We start from the raw sequence: 15,327 nt of genomic DNA on the forward strand, positions 1-15,327 counted from the left end.
TCTTGTCTTATATGTCCTAATCTAGCATGCCAAATTTCATTATTAACATCAACATTACTAGTAAGAGCAATGTTTGAAAAACAACCATCATTATTATTTGGTTCTACATCAAGAACCATAAAACTATTTGTTACATAATCATGCCCAATTAACACAGAGTTAATTTGAAGTTCCACACAACGACTATAAAAATTTACACAATAACCTAAATCAAGAAGACAAATGACGGAAACTAGATTTCGTCGAATCTCAGGAGCATACAGGACATCATGTAGAAACAGGGAACGCTCATCACATAGGTTGAGCTTGCAAGTGTCAATTCCTTTGACTTCAATTCTTGCATTGTTTCCTACATATATTCATTTGTTGCCAGCTGGTACCTAATGGTATTCCACATATGTAGCTTGATCACGTGCTACGTGGTTCATTGCTCCTGAATCTACAATCCACAAAGGATACAAATCAGCTAACAACACTGTACTTGCAACATGATGCTCATGGAAAGAAGATAGAGTACAATCCCGAGCAAAATGACCCTTCTTGCCACAGTTGAAGTAGGTCAACTTGCTCCCAGGTTTTTGTCTATATCTCTTTCCTTTCTTCTTGATTTGGGTTTTAACAGTAATAACACTAGCCTCCTTTCCTTTTTCCTTTTTTTTCTTAAACCATCTTTTCTTATTCTTGGAACCAGAACCTTCAGCTACAAAAGCTTGACCAGAAATCCTTGCGGATTCAATCCTCTCCGCCTCAAGTTCAATATGGCGTGAGACATCGGTGAAAGTCTTGATACTCTCAGATTCTGTTTCACCGTTTCCCAAGAATCAGGAAGGGAACGGATAATTGCTTGAACCTGTTGTTCATCAGTCAATGCATGACTAGCAGTCTTAAGCTCTCAAATCATGTTACCCATCTCCCTGAGATGTTGGGCCATGGTAACATTCGAGCATTTTTTTACAGCTATCAAACTTAATTGTTAGCTGACGGAGCTTATTGAGACTAACTCCACTGTACTTTTCTCTAAGGGCTACCCAGACAGCATGAGCCGATGGTAATGGCTCATACTCAAATACCAGGTCATCCACCATTGAACTAATCAATATTCCCTTAACAATAGAGTCCTTCTTTTTCCATGCCTTATAGACATCAAGGTCACGTCTGTGCTATACTTTAGAACCATCAGCTGGTTCTTCCATGAATTGATTTACAGCCTCTAGAACTTCGTGTTTCTCAAGAACGTATTGTATCTTGAGGTACCAGATTTTGTAATTATCCCTATATAATTTCTCTCCCTTATTGAGTTCAACTATGATGTTTTTAGTTGCCATGATCTACATAAATAAACACATTATTTATTATTTCAGTGTAATTCATATATGTGTAATTATTTATTAACTCAGTGTAAATTAGAGTTAGTTTACAAAATCAAGTGATAATATTATTTCCACTCATCATTTGTATGTTCTAATTTAATCAAAATTGATCAATTATATTACACACATCCCATCTAATAAACGAATCATTATTAAAATGAACTAATCATTTTTCATATGAACTAATCATATGGATATATGAACTAATCATATTCACATGAACTAATTATGAGTAAGCTAGTTAACATATAACATAACAATTTATTTATCATAACTCTATTCGTACATAACGATAGAAATTATTACATGACTCAAACACTAAATGGGCTAACACTATTCGTATATAACGACAGTAAACAGAACACTAGTAACATAGATAAGCTAGCACTACTCCCACTAGGATAAATACTAGTGTAGCAGTCAACATTATCCCTATTAACCTGGACTCATTTGGGATAATCTCAGATGGGGCAACTTCAGGATTTTTTATCAGATTCATTTCTGGATCTTCCTCGAACATTTCCTGGTCCTCTTCAGACTCTTCAGGCTCTTCTTCACCCATATAGTGAAGTAGTTTCTCACACAATTCTGAATATGTGACATGTCATTTATGACGCCCCCATATATAATCTGCTATCACCCTAGGATACTCTGGCAATGAATGCATCAATGCCCAGATCCTATAATTGTCTAGGACTGGAAACTCTTCTTGCTCAAGTTTCAAGAATAGTCTATCAAGCCTTCTAACATGTCCGTCGACTCCATAAACAGACTTATACTCTATCTCCTAAATCTCCTCCCGGAGCTGGTTTCACCGCACTTCGTGACAAGCCAATGTGGTAATCGTCCGAGTCATCTGAAAAATTGAATTCAAATAAGTCAGTACAAAACTAATTAACCAGTACAAAACCAGTTTAATTCAATTTATACAGATATACAACTATCATTATGAATCAAGAAAAATAAATCTTCTTGATTTTCAAGAGTTTAAGTCGACTAACCGATTGGACCGGTCGATCAGGAGTCCGGATCTTAAGCTTAGTCTATCGTCCTCAATAGAACTAATCTAATTGGACATAACTTTCAAACTTATGTTCTGTTATTGTTTAAGCTCATTTGAATCATTCTCAGACATATTGATCAAACTTAGGTCTGTTTGATTCATCTAATGCCCATTGGATTAAGTTTGACTCATTAGAACAAATCTAATATTTTAATCAAATCTGACACAACAGAACTAATATGGTCATATTTGATTAGCCCAACTTCTGTAATTAAGATCACCCGAATTAATTCAATAATAAACCGAACTGGTTAAACCAACAAATAATTTGAACAAGATTTATGTATCATTGAATCAAACTGGTCTGCTTAAATCAACTAATAATTTAAACCAGACCTAGGTTTGATTGGATAAGTTGGTCTGATTCAATTTCAGTTAATTGAACCATAAATTAATTAAATATCTATTTATTAATTAATAATACATTTCTATATGTATTTAATTAATTAATAAATATATTTAATTAAACTTTAAACATGCACATGGTTTATATATGCGTGAAGAAAGAAAAAAACAAGCATATACTGTGCTTCGTCAAAACCTATTGTTCATCTTGTTTTTTTTTCTTCCTTCAATCGATTCATGAATTGATTAAGTCACTGTGCATCTCAAGTTTTTTTTTCAATCGATTCATCAATCGATTAAAATCGCATTCAATCAATTGATGAATCGATCAAGTCACTGTGTCGTGAACTTAATCAATTCAATTTCCTTCCCAATCGATTCAGATGCATGAATCGATAGAGTAATCGATTAAAACAAAAAAATGTGCACTGTTCATCTTCTATCTCGTGACAAACGCGATTCTTCTCACGCTGACTTTCACCAGTATTTAAACACGATCGCCGATGCTCTTCTGCCGCGACTCTATGCCGCTGAGGACTACACGATTTCCATGCAGCCAGGTGGAAATCACGATTCGGGATGCGATTCTGGCATAGATAGCTGAAATCACAACGTTGAGATTTCTCCATGCTTTCAAAAATAGTGCTCTAATACCATTGTTGGTTTCTTTTTGACAACATGGAAAACACAAAACAAAGCGGTAACCACTCACAGTGATCTCCCGAAGAAATTGATAAAGAACCGCAGGACGCCGCTGCTGTCGGAAGCACGATCACGGGTAATCGGAAAGTGCTTCAAGGTTCACGAGCCAAATCCCCAGCCTCTCAGATGTTTTTCTTTGCTTGACGCACCTCTGATCACCGTCGCCCTTCACCTTATGCTCTTCTTGCTTGCCCACGATTGCTCTTGGACGCTATCATATATAGCAAGCAAAACATCGATTACCAACCGATGTTTTGATGGCTGGCTTTCAATGGAGGAAGATGAAGGTGAATGAGCACCCCTTCATCTTCCTGACGTTGCAACTGATGCAACGTTTAACACACCCCTTGTCCCCCACCTGCCGTAGCACCGCCACCATTGTCTCCTGCCGCGGGTCCACCCCCACCACCGATGACCCACCCCATGGTTGGTGGGAATTTTAGGTTGATATTGTTGGTGCAATGGATCGAGAGAGAGTGAATAGTTGAAACTAGAATTAGAAAAATCTTTTAGTTACTTTTTTAAGTAAGAAAGATAAATAGTTAAATAAAAATAAATAAATTAATCAACAACATAGAAGAAAAGAGATAAGATTTATTTGATTATAATCTAGGTGAATCTTAATTCAAGACAAGTGAATGATCTTTAAAAATCTCCTTAGTTGAAGGTGAAGAGGCCTCTTACAATTATTGACAGCTCAGTAAAGAGTATAAAAATTAATAACAAGTTGTTGTTATTAACTCCTAGCTCCAAGATTCTATTTATAAAATTCTACATTCTAGGTAGCCGTTACTGTTGGTTTCCATGGGTTGGAGGCACCTCCAATGGATAAAATTTTATCCACGCTCACAACGGTCAACTAAGGATAATCCTCAGCTCAAGGCACCTCCATTTGAGGCGTGAGGGTGCCTCCAACATAGTTGGAGGCGCCTTCTGTTGGATCGTGAAAGTCGCTAGAGGGGGGGGGGGGGTGAATATCGATAAAAAATATTCGTAGAGAGTACGCAGTGGAAAAGTAAAAGAACAACGCTAACAAGAACCAATTTACTTGGTTCGGAGCCTTGGTCGACTCCTACTCCAAGGTCCGCACTCGTTGAGTGCTTTTGTTGGTCAATCACTAATAGTTCGTAAAAGATTTACAAATTTGAGTATAAGAACTTTAAATAAAAAATACCGACAACAATAGAGAAAAGGAAAAATAGCACGTTGTCAGAGAAGTTTTACAGCGTCGTAGGGGCACGACACAGTAGAGCAAATGTCGTTGTTGTATTTTGCTTTGGGGCGAGACCTCCTTATATAGGATGCTTCAGGCGCCCGGAAGGGTTCCGGGCGCCCAGACCGTGACGTAGGTTTGGCCAATCAGCGTGCTCCCTGTGACGACAGGATAGACTTTTTGCCTCCGGGTGTCCGGATCCCTTCCGGGCGCTCGGACCAGCTTTCTCCAGAAAGTCCTTCTCCTATAAGAAAGAGTTAGTCCGAGGCAAAATAATAGTTTAAACTACCCTGCAAAACAGAAGTTAGCACAATAGAAGAAGAGTAGTAATTAGATTCTGTCTCACCAAGACCGGAATCTAGTCAAGATCTCAACTTAGAGTTCCGAAATGGTTCTAAGTTGGATCGGCACCTAAGTTCCGTAACCAGGAACGCGCCCTCACCAAGTCACTCCCCTCTAGTGACTTACCTTAACTTACCTGCTAGACGTTCGGTCAGCCCATTGACCCGTCTGGACTTCGTGCCAGCTAGGTCAGCCCATCGACCTAGTTGGACTTCGTGCCAGACATCCGGTTATCCCGTCGACCAGTCTGGGCTTCGTGCCAGCTATCAGGTCGACCCGTTGACCTAGCTGGACTTTGTTCCAGACATCCGGTCAGCCCATCGACCAGTCTGGGCTTCTCTTGCACACTTAGTTAAAGTATTTAGATTACAATGAAACTAACTTAACCTACTTCGTCATTCATTAAAATCTGGGTTAGACCGTTAGTGCTAACCGCACCAACACCTTCCACCAAAAGGTGCGAGGGCACCTCCAACACTATTGGAGGCGCCTTCTACCAAAAGCGCGAGGGCGCCTCCAACACTGTTAGAGGCGCCTTCCACCAGGCTGCTCGACCAGTTAACCTTCAAAACTAGTTAACTCTTACTTGCTCTTTTTGGGATGATGCTCCAACCGTCCAGATATAATGCCTAAAGTGTTGTTTTTGGCCATATAAATGTTGCATTATACCTAAGGTAACGCTTTTCATTCTATCTTATCAGGTCCTGTCATGTTAGATAAAACGCAACACTTTTGTTATTTCATGCAACACTTTTTTGAACTGTCGCGATATATAACAAAGGCAACACTTCTCTATATGCAATACTTTTTCCTTCCAATGGCAACACTTATTCTTTTGTTACTCTTAAATAATTGCAACACTTTTGACTATTAATAGTAACACTTTTTATAATTTTTTTAACCCAATAATGCAACACTTTTTCCATTAAATGCAGCACTTTTTATTAAAACTTTCACCTCTTAAACGCATCACTTATTGATTCATATGCAACACTTATATTTGTGTTTTATTTTTTAAAATGTAACACGTTTACCCATTAATAATAACACTTATTTTTTCATCAATATATTATTGATAATGTAATTTTATTATCCAATCAAACACATTTGTATAAAATAGATTATTCAAAATATGATCATTGTATTGCAAAAGTTATACCACATTATATTCTGCTTAAGAATTTTACAAAAACCCAACAACTGACATCTACAAATATATAGCCAACTAAAGTACTATACAAAATCCACCAATTAATACCTTCATGAATCCCCCAAAAAAGGCAACTATACATTTACAAAAAAACCAACAATACTAAACTTATCATAATTCAGAGCAAAAAATTATATAATTGAGCATCAAACTTGCAAAGTCAATAGCAATAATAAATAGCTATCAACAACGCCACATCAGGAAGAACTAAACCTCAAGCATCAAATTGCAGCAAGTGGGTAATTTCCATAGTCAAAATGAAATGCTTTTCTATGATTATGAAGGACTGGGGATTTGGTTAATTTAAACTTACATGGCAAACATTCACAAGCACTTCCAAATGAACTTGCAAAGTTCAAAGTGTCTTTTCAAACAACTTTATTGTCCATGTAATTCATACATAAATATCATTCACTTCAAGTGTATCTTTCTTCTTAATGTTGAGCAAAATAAAATATTCACCGCAGACACCTGATTAAAATTTTTGCTAAAGCACAGTGAGGCAACAAGTGTGCATTTCTGATCTGTGTATATACAAAAATATCAGAGGAGATTCACATGTACACTATAATACAGAGTTAATTCCAACTTACTTCAGTAGGAATGTTCAGTGCCTCGCCAGTATCTACAACTTTAGAGCTGTCTTGCAAATTTTCATCTTTAGCTATTGAGACATTTGTTGCCTAGTCAGAGTTACCAGAATAAGAAACCATAAAGGGTAATGTACATGTGGTCGACTTAATTAAGTAATCCCCCAAAAGACAGCTGCCCATGCATCGAATGTGCATACCAAAAAAACACGCACCAAAAAACATATAATGATGTCTTGCCAGTCATGAAAACAAAAAATAATACCACATGTTAATTAATTGAAAATAAAGTCTTGCATTACATATTGAATCATTGGAAGTCATTCAAAACATAAAGAAAAACCCCTGTATTATATCCAAACACATGCATGATTGAACCGTTGTAAATAGGTATAGCTCATTCATATGCATTTTTTTTCAAATAAACAATCACAGTTCACTAAAAAACTAAATAATCATATCCAATCATTAAGAGTTCAACCAGTGGAAAAAATAAAAATAAGTCTTATACATAACAGGTGGATAAAAGAAAGGGATAGTTCAAAATTTTAGAGCTACTCATATTGTTGAAGGATAAAATTTAGTTCATAGATGGATTGAAAAGTAGCAGGTGATGACAATTCCAAGAGAACATTAGTTAAAGCTACCTTCAAGCAACTAAATCATAGCAATCTTTCATGATGAAAACATACCAAATTCATCAACATGATCAATTGGATAATAAGTCTATCCTTAACCCACTGATCAATCCAGATTTACCCAAATCAATATACAACAACCAAATTTCAACTTCCAATCAGAGATAACATAGGTCAACAAAAATTAGGTTAAGAGATTTGTTACCCAAATTAGACAACCGGCTTCCTTCCTCTATGGTGGTGGCTCACTGTGGCCGATGGGGCAACTGCATCGTGGGTGATCTGGCTACGACAACTTCGATGATGTGAGGGCGATGCGAGAGGGAAATTGCTGGCCGTAGACTTCTGAGGAGGCTGGTTGTGGGAGGCGATGGTGATGTCAAGTGGCGCGTCATGAGATGGTGGCAGCCTGCAGTGTCTTGGCTCTCCGATGACAACCCACAACAGTCTTCTGTAGCCCCCTTCCGTGATGGTATAAAGGGTGGAGGTAGGTGAAGCGGTGATGACAGCTTTGTCGGGAGATCGGGCATTGGCGACTTCGAAGGCGCGATGAGCGCCGTGCAAGAGGGAGAGAGGGCATCACACAAGGGAGGTCGGCGGCTCTCGTTCGTAGCCGAAGAGGGGTCGGCAATGATGCTCACACCATGGTCGGCAGTATTGGCTCGAGGAGGAAGGGATGGTGGCAGAACGGCGAAAGGAAGCTAGGACACGGCCTGCGACTATTTGGGTTGGGTGACGACCGGAGACAACGATCAGTGGTGCTGCAAGGGCAGCGACGTCGGCGATATGGGCGGTGTGGTGAGTTTGCGAGAGAGAGAGGGACGGATGGCGACGTCGAGTGAGAAAGGGAAATCGGGAGAGGAATTAGGGTATGGAACTTAGTTTCCATTATATACATTATATACATCCATAGATTTAAATAATTTAATGAAATCAATTAATTCTAATTTAATTATTATTCAAATAAGATTTCTCTCCAAGTTTTAGTAACTTTATTTAAATCTTTAAAAATTTCTAAATTTTTTTAAAAAATTCTATAAATTTATTTCTCTAATAATATTTATTATTTAATTATCATATCTTATAATAATTCATTAATATTTTTATGGATTTTTGGAATATCATCATCTAAATCTCTTGCAGTTTTCAATGATAATGGATCCTCTCCATGAAAATTTCACAAATCATAATTTTCCACAAACCCCTCACTTTTCACACGATTATACACCTGACAAAGATGTTCAATTCGCTAGAGACGTTCGCGGAGAGGGCTTTGCCAGAGATGTTCAACGGAGATAGAGTTTAGGTTGGCATGCAACAGAGAAATTTTATCAAGGGAGCATGAAGAGGAGGTTGCGAGTTTAGGGTTAGAGCAAAGAAGTTCGGTGGAGGGAGGGGAGGAACACACGATTCTAGGGTCCGCGTGTGGGAGGTTGCGAGTTTAGGTTCGCGTGAGGGAGGTCGCAAGTTTAGGGAGGGAGTCCACAAGTTTTGTTCACACACGGGAGCTCTGTTTGGTGAAAAATAGTTGCTGGCAGTTTGCAAAAAATAAACATGCCATTCATCATGATTGCAATAGATATTACTACTACCGCAACACATTTAAAAAGTGTTATGTATTCTTGCACTATTGCAACACTTTTACAAAAGTGTTGCCTTTTCTAATATCAACTGCAACACTTCTAAAAAATGGGTTGCATTTTTGTTATAATGCAACACTTATTTGAAAGTGTTGCATGTTTTTCCCAAAACTTGATATATGACAATAATTTACTAAAGTGTTGCTCCCAAAGTGATACCTTAGGCTCATTTTGTACTAGTGTTAACTTATCTGCTAGACGTCCGGTCAGTCCGTCGACCTGTCTAGACTTCGTGCTAGCTATCAGGTCAACCCATCGACCTAGTTGGTCTTCGTGCCAGACATCCGGTTAGCTCGTCGACCAGTCTGGGCTTTGTGTCAGCTATCAGGTCGACCCGTTGACCTAGCTAGACTTTGTGCGAGACATCCGATCAGTCCGTCGACCAGTCTGGGCTTCTCTTGCACACTTAGTTAAAGTGCTTAGATTACAATGAAACTAACTTAACCTATTTTATCATTCATCAAAATGTGGGTTAGACCGTTAGAGCTAACCGCAACAACACCTTCCACCAAAAGGTGCGAGGGCGCCTCCAACACTATTGGAGGCGCCTTCTACCAAAAGGCACGAGGGCACCTCCAATACTGTTAGAGGCGCCTTCCACTAGGCTGCTCGATCAGTTAACCTTCAAAACTAGTTAACTCTTATTTGCTCTTTTTGGGATGATGCTCCAACCATCCAAAGTTAAGCTCACCCGAACCCAACTTCGACATTCTCCTCAAGTAGGCTTTCTCCTTGATTTCTCATCCCTCAAACATCGCACACGTCCTTCACGTCCACCGGCGTACTCTTTCGCAACTTCTCATCCCTCGGATGCACCGAGCTCGTCTGCTCCCTTCCCGTGTCATCCTTCTTGCTTACTGCATCTTTTACTCAATTTCTTGTGTTCCTAAGTTCATGCATACTCAGACACAAGGCATCAAAATTGCATGACCTAACTTAACCCGATTGACCACATCAAAACTAACCCTGGGTACTTACATATATTACTTCGATCAAGAAACTTGTTGTTCCTATCGATTGTTGTAAGATTTTGCTTCTTCAAATATGCTCTTGTTGGAAAATTGTCATAATCAAGGAACTTTGTAAATCCTTCAATAAATTAAAGAATGAATTTAAGGTGATGTACTCCAACTAAGCAAATGTTCTTCCAGATACAATGTATTCCTTAATAATATTGTTTCCAAAGTGCATGCTTGAAAACAACCATGAATACCTTGAATTTATCCAAACTTGACAATTGAATATTTGTATATTGTTATTGTAGTATAACAATATACAAACAACACTTTTGAAAAGTAAGTAATTTTGAGAGAGAAAAGGTTTTTTTTTTTTTTTTAAATGATTGATTGATTGTTTGTGAAAAATAGTATTTCATAGTGTTTGAAATATTGTCTACGAAAAGACATGTCATTTGGATCATAACATTTCATTCAAACATCAAATGACACTAATACATGAAGAGACACAATTGAACATACACAACTATTCAAGTTTCTTAATCCTTTCATTATTTTACATTTTATGGAAATCACCAACAATCCTCCACCAATTCCATAAAAATAAATTTTTGAAAACTTTTAATTATCAAGAGACAAGCCTTATACATAAATAAATGTATCAAATGGATTTTAACCTTTACACAGTGAAGATCTCTTAAATGCTAACTAAGGTGATAGTAGACTAGCTTTGAACCAACAATTTTATTCGATTAACTAGAGTGATCTCACACATATACTTTTCTTATCCTTGGTATATTCATATTGGTAACATGTGGATTGGCCTTGTGTCTTACTTCCTTGGTTTTTCATAAATATTTTTGTAGTTAGCCAGACCACACTAGAGATGACACCATCTCATATATTCACATAGGTGGATGTTATAAAAAATACCCATATAATTGAGTATTTTGAAGTATTGTCATTGATGACTCCATTTAAAGCTTAGAAGTTTTCCTAACTATTTCATTATGTGAAACAAGTTCTTCCCTTAGGACAAATTAAGTGCTTCAACTATACATATAGTATACTTTGCTCATTGAACCTGAGATTTGGAAATCATTCAAAGTTGAGTTGAGTTTCTACTATTGATGATCAGTAAGCTGGCTTTAGTCTCATCTCCTTTGACATTCTCAAAACTAGATTCCTTGTTAGGCCTTTTGTCAAAGGGTTGGTCGTGCCTCCAATGGAGGCGTCTTAAGTTATCGGTTACCGTTAGTTGACCGTTGCGAGCGTGGATAAAACTTTATCCATTAGAGGCGCCCTGTATGTCATTGGAGGTGCCTTCAACCCACGGAAACCAACGGTAACATCTGGCCAAAATGCTATAAATAGCATCCTGGAGTTAGGAGTTAAGGACAACAACTTGTAATCAATTTCTATACTCCTTACTGAGCTATAAACGATTGTAAGAGGATTCTCCGCCTTCAACAAAGGAGATTCTTAAAGAACTTTCACTTGTCTTGGATTAACAACCATCTAGGTTGTAACAAAATAAATCCTACCTCTTTCCTTTTATGTTGTTGATTAATTTATTTATAATTGTTTAACTGTTTAAACTTGCTAGTTTGAAAAGTAAGAGATTATTCTAACTTTATTTTTAGGGATATTCACCACTCTCTAGTCGACCTACTCGGACCAACAAAATATGCATCATATTCTTCAAGTAATTTGCTACATCAATTGTCAATTATGTAGTTTTTAGTAATGAACACTTTAAGAATGTAAACTCGGAAAAAAATCATCCTCGTTAATATCAAAATAATTCATATGAGTTTGAGAATTTTTAAGATTCTTGCAAGACCTCAATAAGGCTTCATCAGTTGCATGTTGTAACCTCTCTAGTTGAATAAAAAAACCAAATGTTTCTTTATATTTTTAAAATTGTACAAATTGAGTTTTCATAGAGAAATGAGCTCGATTGATTATAAAGAAAAAATAGTTAATTCAAAATGATTATGCAGTTGACTGTGTCACTTTTTCATTGTTACTTTCACCAAATTACTTCTTTCTTCAAACAACACATTTCTCTCAAAATATAGCTTCAATATCCATCTCACATGCCATTTCTTTAGCTTTAACCATGGTCTTTATTGGTGCAGCAAGGCCGGTAAGGGGGGGGGGGGGGGGGGGGGAATTGCCTGTAAAATAAAAATAACCCCTTTCTTCTTCTTTTGACTTATATTAGTAGCATAAGTTAATTAATAAAAAAATAATTGACACAAAGAAATAACAACTTAAAAGAGTAGGTAAAAGGATAGGATTTACTTGGTTACAACTTAGATGGTTGTTAATCCAAGGTAGATAAAAGCTCACTAAAATTCTCCTTCATTGAAGGCGGAGAAGCCTTTTACATACGTTGATAACTCAGAAATAACTAGGAAAGTTAATACAGAAATTGTTGTTCAATTGTATTTTCTTTCCTAGGTCCAGGGGTTTTTTTATAGCCCCTAGAAAATCTCATCCGAGGTTGGAAGACGCCTCCAACAATGTGGAAGATGCCTTTAGCGAGGCAAGAGAAGATAATATTTTATCTTCGCTAATGGTTAATTCTGCCCCATCTAAGGTGCCTTCAAAGGGTTGAAGGAGCCTTCCATGGGTGGTTGAAGGCGTCTTCTGTAGGATCGAAAGAGTGCGATAGAGGAGGGTGAATATAACGCTTTTAAAAACTTTTATTTTAATCGTTTCAATCAAAGTCGTGCAGCAGAAAATAAAGAATAGGTTCGGTTACTTGGTTCGAATCCTAGATCGACTCCTACTCCAAGGCTCGCGATCTTTGATCGCACCGTTGGACAATCCACTAAAACACTTCTTTCCGAAAACCTCGGAAAGAAGCAGTGTGTACAATATGCAAGAATATAAGATAGTAACAACCTACTATCTTATGTGAGTTTAAGTACAATGCAAGCTTTTTAAAATAAAAATATATCGACACTTGTATGGAAGATGATGCTCGGTCGACGCTTGAACGAAGCAGTTAATTGCGTGAAGACGAGTTGTAGAGTAGTACGAACAGCAGCAGCTAGCACAGAGATGAACTTCGAACCCACCAGATTTCGTTACCCAGCCTCGGACCTCGAGCTCATTTTTATAAGAGTTGTCGACGTTCGGTAGACTGATCCCTAGGTTCGGTCGACCGAACCAGCTCCCTTCCATCTTTGCTAAGCTCCGATGCTGATTCGATCTTTGTCATTTAATGACATTAAAGTGTTCGGTCGACCGATCACTTTTTTCAGTCAACTGAACAGAGAATTTCCCTGTTCGCCAAGATTTGTACTTAATGTTGTATTGATGAGATGATCGTTCGGTCGATCCATCTGCTGGTTCGGTCGACCGATCTGCTGGTTCGGTCGACCGATCAACTTAGTTTCCATCTCTGCTTCTGATCGAACTTATCTGTGCCACATCATCAAGGTTCGGTCGACTGATCCTTTGGTTCGGTCGACTGATCCTTTGGTTTGGTCGATCGATCAAGCTTTGATCAGATTTCACTCTGCTTTGATCTGAACTAGTGTCTATTCTGATTTAGCCTTGTTCAGTCGTCCGATCCTCCTGTTCGGTCGATCTATCAGGCCGAACCTGCAAAATTGAATTAAACAGTACATTGCTGTAAAACAGAGATTAGTACAGTAATATATAAAATGCATGAGTAATAATAATAGACAATTCAACTGTCTTGATCTCAACTTGGAAACTTTTTCGATTTCTTTAGTTGGATCAGTGACCTTAGGTTGTTCCTTTCAGGAACACGACCTCACTGTCGCTCCTCCAGTTATTTACCTCGACCTACCTACTAAACTTTGATCCTTCAGATCTATTTAGATTTTTCACTTAGCCTTGATCGACTCGCCAGGACTTTCTCAAGATCTTCGGTCTTCCAAACCTCTCGATCTCACTGCCAAGTGTCGAGTCCTCTCGACCCACTTGGTCTTTCCACCTAGGTTCCATGATCTGCTAAGACTTCTTCTGCCTAGCCTCCAACTAGGTCTTTCCCGGTTGAGTAAACAGTCTGCACACTTAGTTAACTTGTTAGATCACAACAAAACTTAACTTGAACCTTTGACAACATCAAAACTTAGGTTTGATTCTGGTGCAACCTGCACCAACACCTTCAACCCTATTGATGGCGTCTTCCCACAGCAAGGCGCGGAGGTGCTTCCAACCACATTAAGGACGCCTCTAGTAGCTCCACAGGCCACAACTCCCCGTTTGCTCTTCCGCTGCTATGATCGCCTGAGTGATATCGTCCATCTAGAATTGGGCTTGTAGGGATCTAATGCGCTAAACACGCGAAAAACGCAGCAGAAAATTTACTAGATCCTCTCCAGAAGATCCATGCAAAGGAAAAACTATCATATACTAAGTTTGATTAGAGGGTTATACCTTTGATGGTGCACTCAATCTCCCGACAGCTAGAATCTCAGCATGATCACGTGTCTGTGCCTCTACGGTATCCACACGAACAAGCCTTCGTTTGTCTCACAAACTCATGAAGTGGAGAAAGAAACAACCTTTAGTTGTGCTAGCAACCACCAAGGATGTTTTGGCCAAGATAGAGAGGAAGAAGATGAGGAGGAATCTCAATGGACACAACAAGTTTTCATCTAATGAAATTGTATTCATAAATCATATTTATTATCCATCTAAGGAATATTAAAGGTCATGTGTCTTTTGATCTTCCTTCATGAATTAATCTTAATCATCTTTCATGAAAAGTCTTTTAGTCTTTCTTCTATAATTCAAATCAACATTTGAATTCTTCATGAGTCAAGGGTCATTTTTAAAATTGACCTTTCATCTTCCATGGTGAATTCAAATTCATCCAATGAGTCTAACTTATTAAACCTCATCAATCTAAACTGAATCCATGAATATTAATCCAAATTGACTCCATGAATCTAATTCGAATTAAACTCAATCCAATAATTGGATCTAATTGAGTCTAACTCTATGAGTCTAATTTGGATTAGATTTAATTCAATGATCCATCATATAAACACATCTCTAAATCAACTTATTTTTTGTATGTGACCCAATAGGTTCTCGTAACGTTGGCAATGTATCCAAATCAACATTTTAGATACAAAAATAAAGAGTGATATCTAGCAAGACATCATTGCTACCCAAGTGACGAGAATGTCGAGATCCGACTTAACATTTCTGTAGCTATTATCTTGTATCACTTGGTCCTTTTATCCTTGATATCTAGATTAATCAAT

Source organism: Zingiber officinale, chromosome 5B, assembly GCF_018446385.1.
Source record: "Zingiber officinale cultivar Zhangliang chromosome 5B, Zo_v1.1, whole genome shotgun sequence".
Taxonomy (NCBI): domain Eukaryota; kingdom Viridiplantae; phylum Streptophyta; class Magnoliopsida; order Zingiberales; family Zingiberaceae; genus Zingiber; species Zingiber officinale.